We start from the raw sequence: 19,461 nt of genomic DNA, 5'->3' as shown, positions 1-19,461 counted from the left end.
TCGTAGGTAGCGTTTCAAAATAAAAGCCCTTCAAAATCTCATTCACGAGCCAACTTCAAACCACATTCATGAGACAATGAGTCCAATTTCAGATTTGACAGAGGAAACGGTGCAAAGTTTCAACATCACTTCACTTCAGGTTAATAGCAGGCCACCTCAAGGTGTCCCTCGGAAAAAAACATGAAATTTGTAGGTAGCGTTTCAAAATAAAAGCTCTTCAAAATCTCATTCACGAGCCAACTTCAAACCACATTCATGAGACAATGAGTCCAATTTCAGATTAGACAGAAGAATTGTTGCAAAGTTACAACATCACTTCACTTCAGGTTAATAGCAGGCCACCTCAAGGTGTCCCAAGGAAAAAAACAGGAAATTCGTAGGTAGCGTTTCAAAATAAAAGCCCTTCAAAATCTCATTCACGAGCCAACTTCAAACCACATTCATGAGACAATGAGTCCAATTTCAGATTAGACAGAAGAATCGTTGCAAAGTTACAACATCACTTCACTTCAGGTTAATAGCAGGCCACCTCAAGGTGTCCCTCGGAAAAAAACAGGAAATTCGTAGGTAGCGTTTCAAAATAAAAGCCCTTCAAAATCTCATTCACGAGCCAACTTCAAACCACATTCATGAGACAATGAGCCCAATTTCAGATTTGACAGAGGAAACGGTGCAAAGTTACAACATCACTTCACTTCAAGTTAATAGCAGGCCACCTCAAGGTGTCCTTCGGAAAAAAACAGGACATTCGTAGGTAGCGTTTCAAAATAAAAGCCCTTCAAAATCTCATTCACGAGCCAACTTCAAACCACATTCATGAGACAATGAGTCCAATTTCAGATTAGACAGAGGAAACGGTGCAAAGTTTCAACATCACTTCACTTCAGGTTAATAGCAGGCCACCTCAAGGTGTCCCTCGGAAAAAAACAGGAAATTCGTAGGTAGCGTTTCAAAATAAAAGCCCTTCAAAATCTCATTCACGAGCCAACTTCAAACCACATTTATTAGACAATGAGTCCAATTTCAGATTTGACAGAGGAAACGGTGCAAAGTTACAACATCACTTCACTTCAAGTTAATAGCAGGCCACCTCAAGGTGTCCCTCGGAAAAAAACATGAAATTTGTAGGTAGCGTTTCAAAATAAAAGCTCTTCAAAATCTCATTCACGAGCCAACTTCAAACCACATTCATGAGACAATGAGTCCAATTTCAGATTAGACAGAAGAATTGTTGCAAAGTTACAACATCACTTCACTTCAGGTTAATAGCAGGCCACCTCAAGGTGTCCCAAGGAAAAAAACAGGAAATTCGTAGGTAGCGTTTCAAAATAAAAGCCCTTCAAAATCTCATTCACGAGCCAACTTCAAACCACATTCATGAGACAATGAGTCCAATTTCAGATTAGACAGAAGAATCGTTGCAAAGTTACAACATCACTTCACTTCAGGTTAATAGCAGGCCACCTCAAGGTGTCCGTCGGAAAAAAACAGGACATTCGCAGGTAGCGTTTCAAAATAAAAGCCCTTCAAAATCTCATTCACGAGCCAACTTCAAACCACATTTATGAGACAATGAGTCCAATTTCAGATTTGACAGACGAAACGGTGCAAAGTTACAACATCACTTCACTTCAAGTTAATAGCAGGCCACCTCAAGGTGTCCTTCGGAAAAAAACAGGACATTCGTAGGTAGCGTTTCAAAATAAAAGCCCTTCAAAATCTCATTCACGAGCCAACTTCAAACCACATTCATGAGACAATGAGTCCAATTTCAGATTTGACAGAGGAAACGGTGCAAAGTTTCAACATCACTTCACTTCAGGTTAATAGCAGGCCACCTCAAGGTGTCCCTCGGAAAAAAACATGAAATTTGTAGGTAGCGTTTCAAAATAAAAGCTCTTCAAAATCTCATTCACGAGCCAACTTCAAACCACATTCATGAGACAATGAGTCCAATTTCAGATTAGACAGAAGAATTGTTGCAAAGTTACAACATCACTTCACTTCAGGTTAATAGCAGGCCACCTCAAGGTGTCCCAAGGAAAAAAACAGGAAATTCGTAGGTAGCGTTTCAAAATAAAAGCCCTTCAAAATCTCATTCACGAGCCAACTTCAAACCACATTCATGAGACAATGAGTCCAATTTCAGATTAGACAGAAGAATCGTTGCAAAGTTACAACATCACTTCACTTCAGGTTAATAGCAGGCCACCTCAAGGTGTCCCTCGGAAAAAAACAGGAAATTCGTAGGTAGCGTTTCAAAATAAAAGCCCTTCAAAATCTCATTCACGAGCCAACTTCAAACCACATTCATGAGACAATGAGCCCAATTTCAGATTTGACAGAGGAAACGGTGCAAAGTTACAACATCACTTCACTTCAAGTTAATAGCAGGCCACCTCAAGGTGTCCATCGCAAAAAAACAGGAAATTCGTTGGTAGCGTTTCAAAATAAAAGCCCTTCAAAATCTCATTCACGAGCCAACTTCAAACCACATTCATGAGACAATGAGTCCAATTTCAGATTAGACAGAAGAATCGTTGCAAAGTTACAACATCACTTCACTTCAGGTTAATAGCAGGCCACCTCAAGGTGTCCCTCGGCAAAAACAGGAAATTCGTAGGTAGCGTTTCAAAATAAAAGCCCTTCAAAATCTCATTCACGAGCCAACTTCAAACCACATTCATGAGACAATGAGTCCAATTTCAGATTAGACAGAGGAAACGGTGCAAAATTACAACATCACTTCACTTAAGGTTAATAGCAGGCCACCTCAAGGTGTCCCTCGGAAAGAAACAGGAAATTCGTAGGTAGCGTTTCAAAATAAAACCCTTCAAAATCTCATTCACGAGCCAACTTCAAACCACATTTATGAGACAATGAGCCCAATTTCAGATTTGACAGAGGAAACGGTGCAAAGTTACAACATCACTTCACTTCAGGTTAATAGCAGGCCACCTCAAGGTGTCCCTCGGAAAAAAACAGGAAATTCGTAGGTAGCGTTTCAAAATAAAAGCCCTTCAAAATCTCATTCACGAGCCAACTTCAAACCACATTCATGAGACAATGAGTCCAATTTCAGATTAGACAGAGGAAACGATGCAAAGTTACAACATCACTTCACTTCAGGTTAATAGCAGGCCACCTCAAGGTGTCCTTCGGAAAAAAACAGGAAATTCGTAGGTAGCGTTTCAAAATAAAAGCCCTTCAAAATCTCATTCACGAGCCAACTTCAAACCACATTTATGAGACAATGAGTCCAATTTCAGATTTGACAGAAGAAAAGGTGCAAAGTTACAACATCACTTCACTTCAGGTTAATAGCAGGCCACCTCAAGGTGTCCCTCGGAAAAAAACAGGACATTCGTAGGTAGCGTTTCAAAATAAAAGCCCTTCAAAATCTCATTCACGAGCCAACTTCAAACCACATTTATGAGACAATGAGTCCAATTTCAGATTTGACAGAAGAAAAGGTGCAAAGTTACAACATCACTTCACTTCAGGTTAATAGCAGGCCACCTCAAGGTGTCCCTCGGAAAAAAACAGGACATTCGTAGGTAGCGTTTCAAAAGAAAAGCCCTTCAAAATCTCATTCACGAGCCAACTTCAAACCACATTTATGAGACAATGAGTCCAATTTCAGATTTGACAGAGGAAACGGTGCAAAGTTACAACATCACTTCACTTCAAGTTAATAGCAGGCCACCTCAAGGTGTCCCTCGGAAAAAAACAGGAAATTCGTAGGTAGCGTTTCAAAATAAAAGCACTTCAAAATCTCATTCACGAGCCAACTTCAAACCACATTCATGAGACAATGAGCCCAATTTCAGATTTGACAGAGGAAACGGTGCAAAGTTACAACATCACTTCACTTAAGGTTAATAGTAGGCTACCTCAAGGTGTCCCTCGGAAAAAAACAGGAAATTCGTAGGTAGCGTTTCAAAATAAAAGCCCTTCAAAATCTCATTCACGAGCCAACTTCAAACCACATTCATGAGACAATGAGCCCAATTTCAGATTTGACAGAGGAAACGGTGCAAAGTTACAACATCACTTCACTTAAGGTTAATAGTAGGCTACCTCAAGGTGTCCCTCGGAAAAAAACAGGAAATTCGTAGGTAGCGTTTCAAAATAAAAGCCCTTCAAAATCTCATTCACGAGCCAACTTCAAACCACATTCATGAGACAATGAGCCCAATTTCAGATTTGACAGAGGAAACGGTGCAAAGTTACAACATCACTTCACTTAAGGTTAATAGCAGGCCACCTCAAGGTGTCCCTCGGAAAAAAACAGGACATTCGTAGGTAGCGTTTCAAAATAAAAGCCCTTCAAAATCTCATTCACGAGCCAACTTCAAACCACATTTATGAGACAATGAGTCCAATTTCAGATTTGACAGACGAAACGGTGCAAAGTTACAACATCACTTCACTTCAAGTTAATAGCAGGCCACCTCAAGGTGTCCCTCGGAAAAAAACAGGACATTCGTAGGTAGCGTTTCAAAATAAAAGCCCTTCAAAATCTCATTCACGAGCCAACTTCAAACCACATTTATGAGACAATGAGTCCAATTTCAGATTTGACAGAGGAAAAGGTGCAAAGTTACAACATCACTTCACTTCAGGTTAATAGCAGGCCACCTCAAGGTGTCCCTCGGAAAAAAACAGGACATTCGTAGGTAGCGTTTCAAAATAAAACCCCTTCAAAATTTCATTCACGAGCCAACTTCAAACCATATTTATTAGACAATGAGTCCAATTTCAGATTTGACAGAGGAAACGGTGCAAAGTTACAACATCACTTCACTTAAGGTTAATAGCAGGCCACCTTAAGGTGTCCCTTGGAAAAAAACAGGACATTCGTAGGTAGCGTTTCAAAATAAAAGCCCTTCAAAATCTCATTCACGAGCCAACTTCAAACCACATTCATGAGATAATGAGCCCAATTTCAGATTTGACAGAGGAAACGGTGCAAAGTTACAACATCACTTCACTTCAAGTTAATAGCAGACAACCTCAAGGTGTCCCTCGGAAAAAAACAGGACAGTCGTAGGTAGCGTTTCAAAATAAAAGCCCTTCAAAATCTCATTCACGAGCCAACTTCAAACCACATTCATGAGACAATGAGCCCAATTTCAGATTTGACAGAGGAAACGGTGCAAAGTTACAACATCACTTCACTTCAGGTTAATAGCAGGCCACCTCAAGGTGTCCCTCTGAAAAAAACAGGACATTCGTAGATAGCGTTTGAAAAGAAAAGCCCTTCAAAATCTCATTCACGAGCCAACTTCAAACCACATTTATGAGACAATGAGTCCAATTTCAGATTTGACAGAGGAAACGGTGCAAAGTTACAACATCACTTCACTTCAAGTTAATAGCAGGCCACCTCAAGGTGTCCCTCGCAAAAAAAAGGAAATTCGTTGGTAGCGTTTCAAAATAAAAGCCCTTCAAAATCTCATTCACGAGCCAACTTCAAACCACATTTATGAGACAATGAGCCCAATTTCAGATTTGACAGAGGAAACGGTGCAAAGTTACAACATCACTTCACTTCAGGTTAATAGCAGGCCACCTCAAGGTGTCCCTCTGAAAAAAACAGGACATTCGTAGATAGCGTTTGAAAAGAAAAGCCCTTCAAAATCTCATTCACGAGCCAACTTCAAACCACATTTATGAGACAATGAGTCCAATTTCAGATTTGACAGAGGAAACGGTGCAAAGTTACAACATCACTTCACTTCAAGTTAATAGCAGGCCACCTCAAGGTGTCCCTCGCAAAAAAAAGGAAATTCGTTGGTAGCGTTTCAAAATAAAAGCCCTTCAAAATCTCATTCACGAGCCAACTTCAAACCACATTTATGAGACAATGAGCCCAATTTCAGATTTGACAGAGGAAACGGTGCAAAGTTACAACATCACTTCACTTAAGGTTAATAGCAGGCCACCTCAAGGTGTCTCTCGGAAAAAAACAGGAAATTCGTAGGTAGCGTTTTAAAATAAAAGCCCTTCAAAATCTCATTCACGAGCCAACTTCAAATCACATTCATGAGACAATGAGCCCAATTTCCGATTTGACAGAGGAAACGGTGCAAAGTTACAACATCACTTCAGGTTAATAGCAGGCCACCTCAAGGTGTCCCTCGGAAAAAAACAGGAAATTCGTAGGTAGCGTTTCAAAATAAAATTCCTTCAAAATCTCATTCACGAGCCAACTTCAAATCACATTTATGAGACAATGAGTCCAATTTCAGATTAGACAGAGGAATCGGTGCAAAGTTACAACATCACTTCACTTCAAGTTAATAGCAGGCCACCTCAAGGTGTCCCTCAGAAAAAAACAGGAAATTCGTAGGTAGCGTTTCAAAATAAAAGCCCTTCAAAATCTCATTCACGAGCCAACTTCAAACCACATTCATGAGACAATGAGTCCAATTTCAGATTTGACAGAGGAAAGGTGCAAAGTTACAACATCACTTCACTTCAAGTTAATAGCAGGCCACCTCAAGGTGTCCCTCGGAAAAAAACAGGACATTCGTATGTAGCGTTTCAAAATAAAAGCCCTTCAAAATCTCATTCACGAGCCAACTTCAAACCACATTTATGAGACAATGAGTCCAATTTCAGATTAGACAGAGGAAACGATGCAAAGTTACAACATCACTTCACTTCAGGTTAATAGCAGGCCACCTAAAGGTGTCCCTCGGAAAAAAACAGGAAATTCGTAGGTAGCGTTTCAAAATAAAAGCCCTTCAAAATCTCATTCACGAGCCAACTTCAAACCACATTCATGAGACAATGAGCCCAATTTCAGATTTGACAGAGGAAACGGTGCAAAGTTACAACATCACTTCACTTAAGGTTAATAGCAGGCCACCTCAAGGTGTCCCTCGGAAAAAAACAGGACATTCGTAGGTAGCGTTTCAAAATAAAAGCCCTTCAAAATCTCATTCACGAGCCAACTTCAAACCACATTTATGAGACAATGAGTCCAATTTCAGATTAGACAGAGGAAACGATGCAAAGTTACAACATCACTTCACTTCAGGTTAATAGCAGGCCACCTAAAGGTGTCCCTCGGAAAAAAACAGGAAATTCGTAGGTAGCGTTTCAAAATAAAAGCCCTTCAAAATCTCATTCACGAGCCAACTTCAAACCACATTCATGAGACAATGAGCCCAATTTCAGATTTGACAGAGGAAACGGTGCAAAGTTACAACATCACTTCACTTAAGGTTAATAGCAGGCCACCTCAAGGTGTCCCTCGGAAAAAAACAGGACATTCGTAGGTAGCGTTTCAAAATAAAAGCCCTTCAAAATCTCATTCACGAGCCAACTTCAAACCACATTTATGAGACAATGAGTCCAATTTCAGATTTGACAGACGAAACGGTGCAAAGTTACAACATCACTTCACTTCAAGTTAATAGCAGGCCACCTCAAGGTGTCCCTCGGAAAAAAACAGGACATTCGTAGGTAGCGTTTCAAAATAAAAGCCCTTCAAAATCTCATTCACGAGCCAACTTCAAACCACATTTATGAGACAATGAGTCCAATTTCAGATTTGACAGAGGAAAAGGTGCAAAGTTACAACATCACTTCACTTCAGGTTAATAGCAGGCCACCTCAAGGTGTCCCTCGGAAAAAAACAGGACATTCGTAGGTAGCGTTTCAAAATAAAACCCCTTCAAAATTTCATTCACGAGCAAACTTCAAACCATATTTATAGACAATGAGTCCAATTTCAGATTTGACAGAGGAAAAGGTGCAAAGTTACAACATCACTTCACTTAAGGTTAATAGCAGGCCACCTTAAGGTGTCCTTTGGAAAAAAACAGGACATTCGTAGGTAGCGTTTCAAAATAAAAGCCCTTCAAAATCTCATTCACGAGCCAACTTCAAACCACATTCGTGAGATAATGAGCCCAATTTCAGATTTGACAGAGGAAACGGTGCAAAGTTACAACATCACTTCACTTCAAGTTAATAGCAGGCCACCTCAAGGTGTCCCTCGGAAAAAAACAGGACATTCATATGTAGCGTTTCAAAATAAAACCCCTTCAAAATTTCATTCACGAGCCAACTTCAAACCATATTTATTAGACAATGAGTCCAATTTCAGATTTGACAGAGGAAAAGGTGCAAAGTTACAACATCACTTCACTTAAGGTTAATAGCAGGCCACCTCAAGGTGTCCCTCGGAAAAAAACAGGACATTCGTAGGTAGCGTTTCAAAATAAAAGCCCTTCAAAATCTCATTCACGAGCCAACTTCAAACCACATTCGTGAGATAATGAGCCCAATTTCAGATTTGACAGAGGAAACGGTGCAAAGTTACAACATCACTTCACTTCAGGTTAATAGCAGGCCACCTCAAGGTGTCCCTCGGAAAAAAACAGGACATTCATATGTAGCGTTTCAAAATAAAAGCCCTTCAAAATCTCATTCACGAGCCAACTTCAAACCACATTTATGAGACAATGAGTCCAATTTCAGATTTGACAGAGGAAAAGGTGCAAAGTTACAACATCACTTCACTTCAGGTTAATAGCAGGCCACCTCAAGGTGTCCCTCGGAAAAAAACAGGACATTCGTAGGTAGCGTTTCAAAAGAAAAGCCCTTCAAAATCTCATTCACGAGCCAATTTCAAACCACATTTATGAGACAATGAGTCCAATTTCAGATTTGACAGAGGAAACGGTGCAAAGTTACAACATCACTTCACTTCAAGTTAATAGCAGGCCACCTCAAGGTGTCCCTCGGAAAAAAACAGGAAATTCGTAGGTAGCGTTTCAAAATAAAAGCCCTTCAAAATCTCATTCACGAGCCAACTTCAAACCACATTCATGAGACAATGAGCCCAATTTCAGATTTGACAGAGGAAACGGTGAAAAGTTACAACATCACTTCACTTAAGGTTAATAGTAGGCCACCTCAAGGTGTCCCTCGGAAAAAAAACAGGAAATTCGTAGGTAGCGTTTCAAAATAAAAGCCCTTCAAAATCTCATTCACGAGCCAACTTCAAACCACATTCATGAGACAATGAGCCCAATTTCAGATTTGACAGAGGAAACGGTGCAAAGTTACAACATCACTTCACTTCAGGTTAATAGCAGGCCACCTCAAGGTGTCCCTCTGAAAAAAACAGGACATTCGTAGGTAGCGTTTCAAAAGAAAAGCCCTTCAAAATCTCATTCACGAGCCAACTTCAAACCACATTTATGAGACAATGAGTCCAATTTCAGATTTGACAGAGGAAACGGTGCAAAGTTACAACATCACTTCACTTCCAGTTAATAGCAGGCCACCTCAAGGTGTCCCTCGGAAAAAAACAGGAAATTCGTAGGTAGCGTTTCAAAATAAAAGCCCTTCAAAATCTCATTCACGAGCCAACTTCAAACCACATTCATGAGACAATGAGTCCAATTTCAGATTAGACAGAGGAAACGATGCAAAGTTACAACATCACTTCACTTCAGGTTAATAGCAGGCCACCTCAAGGTGTCCCTCGGAAAAAAACAGGAAATTCGTAGGTAGCGTTTCAAAATAAAAGCCCTTCAAAATCTCATTCACGAGCCAACTTCAAACCACATTCATGAGACAATGAGCCCAATTTCAGATTTGACAGAGGAAACGGTGCAAAGTTACAACATCACTTCACTTAAGGTTAATAGCAGGCCACCTCAAGGTGTCCCTCGGAAAAAAACAGGACATTCGTAGGTAGCGTTTCAAAATAAAAGCCCATCAAAATCTCATTCACGAGCCAACTTCAAACCACATTTATGAGACAATGAGTCCAATTTCAGATTTGACAGACGAAACGGTGCAAAGTTACAACATCACTTCACTTCAAGTTAATAGCAGGCCACCTCAAGGTGTCCCTCGGAAAAAAACAGGACATTCGTAGGTAGCGTTTCAAAATAAAAGCCCTTCAAAATCTCATTCACGAGCCAACTTCAAACCACATTTATGAGACAATGAGTCCAATTTCAGATTTGACAGAGGAAAAGGTGCAAAGTTACAACATCACTTCACTTAAGGTTAATAGTAGGCCACCTCAAGGTGTCCCTCGGAAAAAAACAGGAAAATCGTAGGTAGCGTTTCAAAATAAAAGCCCTTCAAAATCTCATTCACGAGCCAACTTCAAACCACATTCATGAGACAATGAGCCCAATTTCAGATTTGACAGAGGAAACGGTGCAAAGTTACAACATCACTTCACTTAAGGTTAATAGCAGGCCACCTCAAGGTGTCCCTCGGAAAAAAACAGGACATTCGTAGGTAGCGTTTCAAAATAAAACCCCTTCAAAATTTCATTCACGAGCCAACTTCAAACCATATTTATTAGACAATGAGCCCAATTTCAGATTTGACAGAGGAAACGGTGCAAAGTTACAACATCACTTCACTTCAGGTTAATAGCAGGCCACCTCAAGGTGTCCCTCTGAAAAAAACAGGACATTCGTAGGTAGCGTTTCAAAAGAAAAGCCCTTCAAAATCTCATTCACGAGCCAACTTCAAACCACATTTATGAGACAATGAGTCCAATTTCAGATTTGACAGAGGAAACGGTGCAAAGTTACAACATCACTTCACTTCCAGTTAATAGCAGGCCACCTCAAGGTGTCCCTCGGAAAAAAACAGGAAATTCGTAGGTAGCGTTTCAAAATAAAAGCCCTTCAAAATCTCATTCACGAGCCAACTTCAAACCACATTCATGAGACAATGAGTCCAATTTCAGATTAGACAGAGGAAACGATGCAAAGTTACAACATCACTTCACTTCAGGTTAATAGCAGGCCACCTCAAGGTGTCCCTCGGAAAAAAACAGGAAATTCGTAGGTAGCGTTTCAAAATAAAAGCCCTTCAAAATCTCATTCACGAGCCAACTTCAAACCACATTCATGAGACAATGAGCCCAATTTCAGATTTGACAGAGGAAACGGTGCAAAGTTACAACATCACTTCACTTAAGGTTAATAGCAGGCCACCTCAAGGTGTCCCTCGGAAAAAAACAGGACATTCGTAGGTAGCGTTTCAAAATAAAAGCCCTTCAAAATCTCATTCACGAGCCAACTTCAAACCACATTTATGAGACAATGAGTCCAATTTCAGATTTGACAGAGGAAACGGTGCAAAGTTACAACATCACTTCACTTCAAGTTAATAGCAGGCCACCTCAAGGTGTCCCTCGCAAAAAAAAGGAAATTCGTTGGTAGCGTTTCAAAATAAAAGCCCTTCAAAATCTCATTCACGAGCCAACTTCAAACCACATTTATGAGACAATGAGCCCAATTTCAGATTTGACAGAGGAAACGGTGCAAAGTTACAACATCACTTCACTTCAGGTTAATAGCAGGCCACCTCAAGGTGTCCCTCTGAAAAAAACAGGACATTCGTAGATAGCGTTTGAAAAGAAAAGCCCTTCAAAATCTCATTCACGAGCCAACTTCAAACCACATTTATGAGACAATGAGTCCAATTTCAGATTTGACAGAGGAAACGGTGCAAAGTTACAACATCACTTCACTTCAAGTTAATAGCAGGCCACCTCAAGGTGTCCCTCGCAAAAAAAAGGAAATTCGTTGGTAGCGTTTCAAAATAAAAGCCCTTCAAAATCTCATTCACGAGCCAACTTCAAACCACATTTATGAGACAATGAGCCCAATTTCAGATTTGACAGAGGAAACGGTGCAAAGTTACAACATCACTTCACTTAAGGTTAATAGCAGGCCACCTCAAGGTGTCCCTCGGAAAAAAACAGGAAATTCGTAGGTAGCGTTTTAAAATAAAAGCCCTTCAAAATCTCATTCACGAGCCAACTTCAAATCACATTCATGAGACAATGAGCCCAATTTCCGATTTGACAGAGGAAACGGTGCAAAGTTACAACATCACTTCAGGTTAATAGCAGGCCACCTCAAGGTGTCCCTCGGAAAAAAACAGGAAATTCGTAGGTAGCGTTTCAAAATAAAAGCCCTTCAAAATCTCATTCACGAGCCAACTTCAAATCACATTTATGAGACAATGAGTCCAATTTCAGATTAGACAGAGGAATCGGTGCAAAGTTACAACATCACTTCACTTCAAGTTAATAGCAGGCCACCTCAAGGTGTCCCTCAGAAAAAAACAGGAAATTCGTAGGTAGCGTTTCAAAATAAAAGCCCTTCAAAATCTCATTCACGAGCCAACTTCAAACCACATTCATGAGACAATGAGTCCAATTTCAGATTTGACAGAGGAAAGGTGCAAAGTTACAACATCACTTCACTTCAAGTTAATAGCAGGCCACCTCAAGGTGTCCCTCGGAAAAAAACAGGACATTCGTATGTAGCGTTTCAAAATAAAAGCCCTTCAAAATCTCATTCACGAGCCAACTTCAAACCACATTTATGAGACAATGAGTCCAATTTCAGATTAGACAGAGGAAACGATGCAAAGTTACAACATCACTTCACTTCAGGTTAATAGCAGGCCACCTAAAGGTGTCCCTCGGAAAAAAACAGGAAATTCGTAGGTAGCGTTTCAAAATAAAAGCCCTTCAAAATCTCATTCACGAGCCAACTTCAAACCACATTCATGAGACAATGAGCCCAATTTCAGATTTGACAGAGGAAACGGTGCAAAGTTACAACATCACTTCACTTAAGGTTAATAGCAGGCCACCTCAAGGTGTCCCTCGGAAAAAAACAGGACATTCGTAGGTAGCGTTTCAAAATAAAAGCCCTTCAAAATCTCATTCACGAGCCAACTTCAAACCACATTTATGAGACAATGAGTCCAATTTCAGATTAGACAGAGGAAACGATGCAAAGTTACAACATCACTTCACTTCAGGTTAATAGCAGGCCACCTAAAGGTGTCCCTCGGAAAAAAACAGGAAATTCGTAGGTAGCGTTTCAAAATAAAAGCCCTTCAAAATCTCATTCACGAGCCAACTTCAAACCACATTCATGAGACAATGAGCCCAATTTCAGATTTGACAGAGGAAACGGTGCAAAGTTACAACATCACTTCACTTAAGGTTAATAGCAGGCCACCTCAAGGTGTCCCTCGGAAAAAAACAGGACATTCGTAGGTAGCGTTTCAAAATAAAAGCCCTTCAAAATCTCATTCACGAGCCAACTTCAAACCACATTTATGAGACAATGAGTCCAATTTCAGATTTGACAGACGAAACGGTGCAAAGTTACAACATCACTTCACTTCAAGTTAATAGCAGGCCACCTCAAGGTGTCCCTCGGAAAAAAACAGGACATTCGTAGGTAGCGTTTCAAAATAAAAGCCCTTCAAAATCTCATTCACGAGCCAACTTCAAACCACATTTATGAGACAATGAGTCCAATTTCAGATTTGACAGAGGAAAAGGTGCAAAGTTACAACATCACTTCACTTCAGGTTAATAGCAGGCCACCTCAAGGTGTCCCTCGGAAAAAAACAGGACATTCGTAGGTAGCGTTTCAAAATAAAACCCCTTCAAAATTTCATTCACGAGCAAACTTCAAACCATATTTATAGACAATGAGTCCAATTTCAGATTTGACAGAGGAAAAGGTGCAAAGTTACAACATCACTTCACTTAAGGTTAATAGCAGGCCACCTTAAGGTGTCCTTTGGAAAAAAACAGGACATTCGTAGGTAGCGTTTCAAAATAAAAGCCCTTCAAAATCTCATTCACGAGCCAACTTCAAACCACATTCGTGAGATAATGAGCCCAATTTCAGATTTGACAGAGGAAACGGTGCAAAGTTACAACATCACTTCACTTCAAGTTAATAGCAGGCCACCTCAAGGTGTCCCTCGGAAAAAAACAGGACATTCATATGTAGCGTTTCAAAATAAAACCCCTTCAAAATTTCATTCACGAGCCAACTTCAAACCATATTTATTAGACAATGAGTCCAATTTCAGATTTGACAGAGGAAAAGGTGCAAAGTTACAACATCACTTCACTTAAGGTTAATAGCAGGCCACCTCAAGGTGTCCCTCGGAAAAAAACAGGACATTCGTAGGTAGCGTTTCAAAATAAAAGCCCTTCAAAATCTCATTCACGAGCCAACTTCAAACCACATTCGTGAGATAATGAGCCCAATTTCAGATTTGACAGAGGAAACGGTGCAAAGTTACAACATCACTTCACTTCAAGTTAATAGCAGGCCACCTCAAGGTGTCCCTCGGAAAAAAACAGGACATTCATATGTAGCGTTTCAAAATAAAAGCCCTTCAAAATCTCATTCACGAGCCAACTTCAAACCACATTTATGAGACAATGAGTCCAATTTCAGATTTGACAGAGGAAAAGGTGCAAAGTTACAACATCACTTCACTTCAGGTTAATAGCAGGCCACCTCAAGGTGTCCCTCGGAAAAAAACAGGACATTCGTAGGTAGCGTTTCAAAAGAAAAGCCCTTCAAAATCTCATTCACGAGCCAATTTCAAACCACATTTATGAGACAATGAGTCCAATTTCAGATTTGACAGAGGAAACGGTGCAAAGTTACAACATCACTTCACTTCAAGTTAATAGCAGGCCACCTCAAGGTGTCCCTCGGAAAAAAACAGGAAATTCGTAGGTAGCGTTTCAAAATAAAAGCCCTTCAAAATCTCATTCACGAGCCAACTTCAAACCACATTCATGAGACAATGAGCCCAATTTCAGATTTGACAGAGGAAACGGTGAAAAGTTACAACATCACTTCACTTAAGGTTAATAGTAGGCCACCTCAAGGTGTCCCTCGGAAAAAAAACAGGAAATTCGTAGGTAGCGTTTCAAAATAAAAGCCCTTCAAAATCTCATTCACGAGCCAACTTCAAACCACATTCATGAGACAATGAGCCCAATTTCAGATTTGACAGAGGAAACGGTGCAAAGTTACAACATCACTTCACTTCAGGTTAATAGCAGGCCACCTCAAGGTGTCCCTCTGAAAAAAACAGGACATTCGTAGGTAGCGTTTCAAAAGAAAAGCCCTTCAAAATCTCATTCACGAGCCAACTTCAAACCACATTTATGAGACAATGAGTCCAATTTCAGATTTGACAGAGGAAACGGTGCAAAGTTACAACATCACTTCACTTCCAGTTAATAGCAGGCCACCTCAAGGTGTCCCTCGGAAAAAAACAGGAAATTCGTAGGTAGCGTTTCAAAATAAAAGCCCTTCAAAATCTCATTCACGAGCCAACTTCAAACCACATTCATGAGACAATGAGTCCAATTTCAGATTAGACAGAGGAAACGATGCAAAGTTACAACATCACTTCACTTCAGGTTAATAGCAGGCCACCTCAAGGTGTCCCTCGGAAAAAAACAGGAAATTCGTAGGTAGCGTTTCAAAATAAAAGCCCTTCAAAATCTCATTCACGAGCCAACTTCAAACCACATTCATGAGACAATGAGCCCAATTTCAGATTTGACAGAGGAAACGGTGCAAAGTTACAACATCACTTCACTTAAGGTTAATAGCAGGCCACCTCAAGGTGTCCCTCGGAAAAAAACAGGACATTCGTAGGTAGCGTTTCAAAATAAAAGCCCTTCAAAATCTCATTCACGAGCCAACTTCAAACCACATTTATGAGACAATGAGTCCAATTTCAGATTTGACAGACGAAACGGTGCAAAGTTACAACATCACTTCACTTCAAGTTAATAGCAGGCCACCTCAAGGTGTCCCTCGGAAAAAAACAGGACATTCGTAGGTAGCGTTTCAAAATAAAAGCCCTTCAAAATCTCATTCACGAGCCAACTTCAAACCACATTTATGAGACAATGAGTCCAATTTCAGATTTGACAGAGGAAAAGGTGCAAAGTTACAACATCACTTCACTTAAGGTTAATAGTAGGCCACCTCAAGGTGTCCCTCGGAAAAAAACAGGAAAATCGTAGGTAGCGTTTCAAAATAAAAGCCCTTCAAAATCTCATTCACGAGCCAACTTCAAACCACATTCATGAGACAATGAGCCCAATTTCAGATTTGACAGAGGAAACGGTGCAAAGTTACAACATCACTTCACTTAAGGTTAATAGCAGGCCACCTCAAGGTGTCCCTCGGAAAAAAACAGGACATTCGTAGGTAGCGTTTCAAAATAAAACCCCTTCAAAATTTCATTCACGAGCCAACTTCAAACCATATTTATTAGACAATGAGCCCAATTTCAGATTTGACAGAGGAAACGGTGCAAAGTTACAACATCACTTCACTTCAGGTTAATAGCAGGCCACCTCAAGGTGTCCCTCTGAAAAAAACAGGACATTCGTAGGTAGCGTTTCAAAAGAAAAGCCCTTCAAAATCTCATTCACGAGCCAACTTCAAACCACATTTATGAGACAATGAGTCCAATTTCAGATTTGACAGAGGAAACGGTGCAAAGTTACAACATCACTTCACTTCCAGTTAATAGCAGGCCACCTCAAGGTGTCCCTCGGAAAAAAACAGGAAATTCGTAGGTAGCGTTTCAAAATAAAAGCCCTTCAAAATCTCATTCACGAGCCAACTTCAAACCACATTCATGAGACAATGAGTCCAATTTCAGATTAGACAGAGGAAACGATGCAAAGTTACAACATCACTTCACTTCAGGTTAATAGCAGGCCACCTCAAGGTGTCCCTCGGAAAAAAACAGGAAATTCGTAGGTAGCGTTTCAAAATAAAAGCCCTTCAAAATCTCATTCACGAGCCAACTTCAAACCACATTCATGAGACAATGAGCCCAATTTCAGATTTGACAGAGGAAACGGTGCAAAGTTACAACATCACTTCACTTAAGGTTAATAGCAGGCCACCTCAAGGTGTCCCTCGGAAAAAAACAGGACATTCGTAGGTAGCGTTTCAAAATAAAAGCCCTTCAAAATCTCATTCACGAGCCAACTTCAAACCACATTTATGAGACAATGAGTCCAATTTCAGATTTGACAGACGAAACGGTGCAAAGTTACAACATCACTTCACTTCAAGTTAATAGCAGGCCACCTCAAGGTGTCCCTCGGAAAAAAACAGGACATTCGTAGGTAGCGTTTCAAAATAAAAGCCCTTCAAAATCTCATTCACGAGCCAACTTCAAACCACATTTATGAGACAATGAGTCCAATTTCAGATTTGACAGAGGAAAAGGTGCAAAGTTACAACATCACTTCACTTCAGGTTAATAGTAGGCCACCTCAAGGTGTCCCTCGGAAAAAAACAGGAAAATCGTAGGTAGCGTTTCAAAATAAAAGCCCTTCAAAATCTCATTCACGAGCCAACTTCAAACCACATTCATGAGACAATGAGCCCAATTTCAGATTTAACAGAGGAAACGGTGCAAAGTTACAACATCACTTCACTTAAGGTTAATAGCAGGCCACCTCAAGGTGTCCCTCGGAAAAAAACAGGACATTCGTAGGTAGCGTTTCAAAATAAAACCCCTTCAAAATTTCATTCACGAGCCAACTTCAAACCATATTTATTAGACAATGAGTCCAATTTCAGATTTGACAGAGGAAACGGTGCAAAGTTACAACATCACTTCACTTAAGGTTAATAGCAGGCCACCTTAAGGTGTCCCTTGGAAAAAAACAGGACATTCGTAGGTAGCGTTTCAAAATAAAAGCCCTTCAAAATCTCATTCACGAGCCAACTTCAAACCACATTCATGAGATAATGAGCCCAATTTCAGATTTGACAGAGGAAACGGTGCAAAGTTACAACATCACTTCACTTCAAGTTAATAGCAGGCCACCTCAAGGTGTCCCTCGGAAAAAAACAGGACATTCGTATGTAGCGTTTCAAAATAAAAGCCCTTCAAAATCTCATTCACGAGCCAACTTCAAACCACATTTATGAGACAATGAGTCCAATTTCAGATTTGACAGAGGAAAAGGTGCAAAGTTACAACATCACTTCACTTCAGGTTAATAGCAGGCCACCTCAAGGTGTCCCTCGGAAAAAAACAGGACATTCGTAGGTAGCGTTTCAAAAGAAAAGCCCTTCAAAATCTCATTCACGAGCCAACTTCAAACCACATTTATGAGACAATGAGTCCAATTTCAGATTTGACAGAGGAAACGGTGCAAAGTTACAACATCACTTCACTTCAAGTTAATAGCAGACAACCTCAAGGTGTCCCTCGGAAAAAAACAGGACAGTCGTAGGTAGCGTTTCAAAATAAAAGCCCTTCAAAATCTCATTCACGAGCCAACTTCAAACCACATTCATGAGACAATGAGCCCAATTTCAGATTTGACAGAGGAAACGGTGCAAAGTTACAACATCACTTCACTTCAGGTTAATAGCAGGCCACCTCAAGGTGTCCCTCTGAAAAAAACAGGACATTCGTAGGTAGCGTTTCAAAAGAAAAGCCCTTCAAAATCTCATTCACGAGCCAACTTCAAACCACATTTATGAGACAATGAGTCCAATTTCAGATTTGACAGAGGAAACGGTGCAAAGTTACAACATCACTTCACTTCCAGAAAATAGCAGGCCACCTCAAGGTGTCCCTCGGAAAAAAACAGGAAATTCGTAGGTAGCGTTTCAAAATAAAAGCCCTTCAAAATCTCATTCACGAGCCAACTTCAAACCACATTCATGAGACAATGAGTCCAATTTCAGATTAGACAGAGGAAACGATGCAAAGTTACAACATCACTTCACTTCAGGTTAATAGCAGGCCACCTAAAGGTGTCCCTCGGAAAAAAACAGGAAATTCGTAGGTAGCGTTTCAAAATAAAAGCCCTTCAAAATCTCATTCACGAGCCAACTTCAAACCACATTCATGAGACAATGAGCCCAATTTCAGATTTGACAGAGGAAACGGTGCAAAGTTACAACATCACTTCACTTAAGGTTAATAGCAGGCCACCTCAAAGTGTCCCTCGGAAAAAAACAGGACATTCGTAGGTAGCGTTTCAAAATAAAAGCCCTTCAAAATCTCATTCACGAGCCAACTTCAAACCACATTTATGAGACAATGAGTCCAATTTCAGATTTGACAGACGAAACGGTGCAAAGTTACAACATCACTTCACTTCAAGTTAATAGCAGGCCACCTCAAGGTGTCCCTCGGAAAAAAACAGGACATTCGTAGGTAGCGTTTCAAAATAAAAGCCCTTCAAAATCTCATTCACGAGCCAACTTCAAACCACATTTATGAGACAATGAGTCCAATTTCAGATTTGACAGAGGAAAAGGTGCAAAGTTACAACATCACTTCACTTCAGGTTAATAGCAGGCCACCTCAAGGTGTCCCTCGGAAAAAAACAGGACATTCGTAGGTAGCGTTTCAAAATAAAACCCCTTCAAAATTTCATTCACGAGCCAACTTCAAACCATATTTATTAGACAATGAGTCCAATTTCAGATTTGACAGAGGAAAAGGTGCAAAGTTACAACATCACTTCACTTAAGGTTAATAGCAGGCCACCTTAAGGTTTTCTTTTGGAAAAAAACAGGACATTCGTAGGTAGCGTTTCAAAATAAAAGCCCT

This window comes from Cebidichthys violaceus, unplaced genomic scaffold (assembly GCF_023349555.1).
Source record: "Cebidichthys violaceus isolate CVI_PGR_0920_01 unplaced genomic scaffold, fCebVio1.0.p SCAF_132, whole genome shotgun sequence".
Lineage (NCBI taxonomy): Eukaryota > Metazoa > Chordata > Actinopteri > Perciformes > Stichaeidae > Cebidichthys > Cebidichthys violaceus.
The sequence above is the reverse complement of the archived record's forward strand: the minus strand, read 5'-3'. Positions refer to the sequence as shown.